At 40.4% G+C, this 2,926-nt stretch overlaps 1 protein-coding gene across 3 annotated transcripts in view; it reads right to left on the reverse strand.

Moving 5' to 3' along the window:
• LOC112152010 (neurocalcin-delta A) overlaps nucleotides 1–2,926 on the reverse strand; it is an 85,402-nt gene that overhangs the window by 50,196 nt on the left and 32,280 nt on the right. The window contains exon 1 of one of the 3 annotated variants that reach the window (XM_036215926.1): nucleotides 1,198–1,495. The exons of 1 other annotated variant lie outside the window; for it this stretch is intronic. The gene's annotated coding sequence lies outside the window, so the exon portion shown is untranslated. Of the gene's footprint in view, nucleotides 1–1,197; nucleotides 1,496–2,926 lie in introns of those variants that run through there. One more of the 3 variants, XM_024281214.1, reaches the window with a different exon arrangement.

Genomic DNA, 2,926 nt, shown 5'->3' on the forward strand with positions numbered 1-2,926 from the left:
AAATGCCAAATTAGCCTAAAAAAAATAAACTTAGGTAAGCCAAAACAGCTAGCATGTAGCTAGACTTCAAAATGTAATAAAAAGTGAAAAAAGCCTAAATAAGCCAAAACAGCCGTAGCTGAAATATTAGCTAAATGCCAAATTAGCCTAAAAAAAATAAACTTAGGTAAGCCAAAACAGCTAGCATGTAGCTAGACTTCAAAATGTAATAAAAACTGAAAAAAGCCTAAATAAGCCAAAACAGCCGTAGCTGAAATATTAGCTAAACTGCAAAGTAGCCTAAAAACAATCTTAGTAAATGCCAATATAGTCCAAAAGCTATCAGAATGCCAATTTTTAAAACTTTAAAACTGTAACTTTTTAACATAATTCTGAATAATAAAAAGTCAGGAATATTATTCTAGAATAAATCAACTTAAACCTTTAATAACTTTCAATATTTTACTCTCCATAAAAATATATTTTGTCAAAATGATAAGTTAGAAATGAGCACAAGATAACATTTGGCCATTAATAACAATAAAATAAAATGATCTGGAGGGCCGGATAGAATTACCCAGAGGGCGGGATCCGGCCCCCGGGCCTTGACTTTGACATGTGTGGTTTAAGGCATGAGGAGGGTAAGGGGGGAGCCAGACCCTCACTTGTTGAAAAATCTTGATACAGCAAGAATAAAACTGTGCAGTGCATACCTCTGAAGCGTTCCCATCTTCTCTGAGGGGAGCAGGTGGTGGCTGCTCTGCCCCCCTTCCTAACCACAACCCTCCAGCCAACAGAGCTAGCAGCTCCTGCCCACACTGCTGCCTCCAACATTAGCTATGCTTCGGGAGAAAAAGCCATGTGGAGCTGCACAACACATCGCAGACCACACCAAACTGTGGGCGTTTTTGTTCCTTCTCTTTTGCACCATGCACTTACTTCCTGTGGAGGGTTTGAAACCAATGAAGAAATGCTACTTTTGAAGGGAAGCAAATATCTTTGAAACAAAAACCGACACTTAGCTAAATTGATTCAAATTTGCTGCATTGTTAATGGACAAACAAAGCCCTAGAACAACTATGAGGTCCAAACATCAAATGAGCCTCTATCCAGCATGAAGTTGTTGCAGACGTTGGTGGAGACATTTCACTGGCTGCTAAAGCCCACAGCACACACACACACACACACACACACACAAAGAAAACCCGGGAGGCTTACCTCACTTTGTAGCGACCAACAAGCAACTCAGCAGCCCATCACACAGCGTTCCTCTGAACAAAGTTAGCAGCACCAGCACACGCAACAGGCGAGAATAGAAGGGCAGCAGCAAAACGATGATGAGAGGAAGAGCGGGAGGAAGAAGAAAGAACACCCCAGGGGGGTGGGGGGGGAGCACAAGTGGGTGACCACTAAAAGAGGGCTGACTGCAGCTGACAGGCTCCCAGTTCCCAACAGCCAGAGCAGGGGGATTATTCAGAACTCGCTCCTCCGCCTGCCTGCTTGCCTCCAAGCCGACGTCAGCAGAGTCACGTGACCTCGCTCTGTTCTGTGTGTGGGAAATAAGAGTGGAGGCGAGACAAGCGAGGGGGGGGCGCTAACAGAGACGGAGAAGCCAGTGTTGCCATGGTAACAGGCACTGCACCACAACCATTTCAACAGGTCAACTGACAAACACACATGGATTTTTATGTGAAGACGCTGTCAAGAGACAAGCTCATCATCAACTCGGACCGAGCCGGAGGGAGGGAAGGAGGGAGGGAGGGAGCAAAGCAGCCCCCTGCTTCCTGTGTTTGTTCCCTTACAGGCAGCATGTGCAATCAGAAGAGGAATTTGCAGGAGACAATCTGCACTTTTGAACTTGTGGTTGCAGCCCATCCACCAGACTTTGCATGGTTTCCTATTGATGGCATCATTTCACTGAGCTACAAGGACCTGTTTTATTGCCCATGGTAGAACAATTTTTATTTGTCCTCAGTGACGCATAAACAAAAAATATTCAACATACTGTAACCGTTTCACCATTAACAGGATAATTCCAGTAGATTCTGAAGGAGAAAAGCTGCTTTTCTCCTTCAGAATCTACTGGAATTATCCTGTTAACAATTAAAAAATGACAGTAGATCAAATAACTTAAACAGGGTTAATTAACCCAGTTATAAACGACCAGTGGACACAGTCTGTATATGTTCCTGCTAGAGATGCCAATATTACACCATTAAACCCAATTGTAGAGAAAGTGAATTGCTGCACTTCTTCTGCATATTTTTACAAGTTTTGAAGTTGAAAGTGTCAAACACATGCTAAATTTGAGATAGATTTATTATTTTATTACATTACACCAGGGGTAAGTTTTTCTTGTGAGGACCACATAACTGTTTTCTTCTCTGGTGGGGTTGGTTTGAAGGTTAACAGAAAAAGTGTAGCAATCACAGGCCAGACGTGAACACTGATGGTTTTCCAGAAAGCCACAGATAGCCAAAGTTTAAATAATTAATTTCTGTAATCTTCGCATAAAAATAATGCTAAAACATTTTAAAAATAAAACTAGATATATAGTATTACCTTCGATTATGCTAGTGTGAATGCTGTAAGCTGAATGTGGCTGCTGAGGATACTTAAACTAAGAACTAGCTAAAAATGCTGAAGATGATAAATGAAAATGCTGAAGCTGAAAGCATGCTAAAATATAAGCTAAATGCCAAATAAGCAAAAAGAAAAATGTCTAATTTTGCCAAAACAGCTAGCATAATACTAAAATACTACAGAAACTCCAAATTATCCTAAAAAAAAATCTGGAAAAAAATTATATATTTGGTTACATTATCCACCCGAAAATTGAAATAAAAATCTATTGTGTACCAAAAAGGCTAGCATAATGTTAAAATATTAGCTCAACTCCAAATTGTCCAAAGAAAATAAAAAAAATGTCTAATTTTGCCAAAACAGT

The sequence above is a fragment of the Oryzias melastigma genome, linkage group LG16 (assembly GCF_002922805.2).
Source record: "Oryzias melastigma strain HK-1 linkage group LG16, ASM292280v2, whole genome shotgun sequence".
Taxonomy (NCBI): Eukaryota; Metazoa; Chordata; class Actinopteri; order Beloniformes; family Adrianichthyidae; genus Oryzias; species Oryzias melastigma.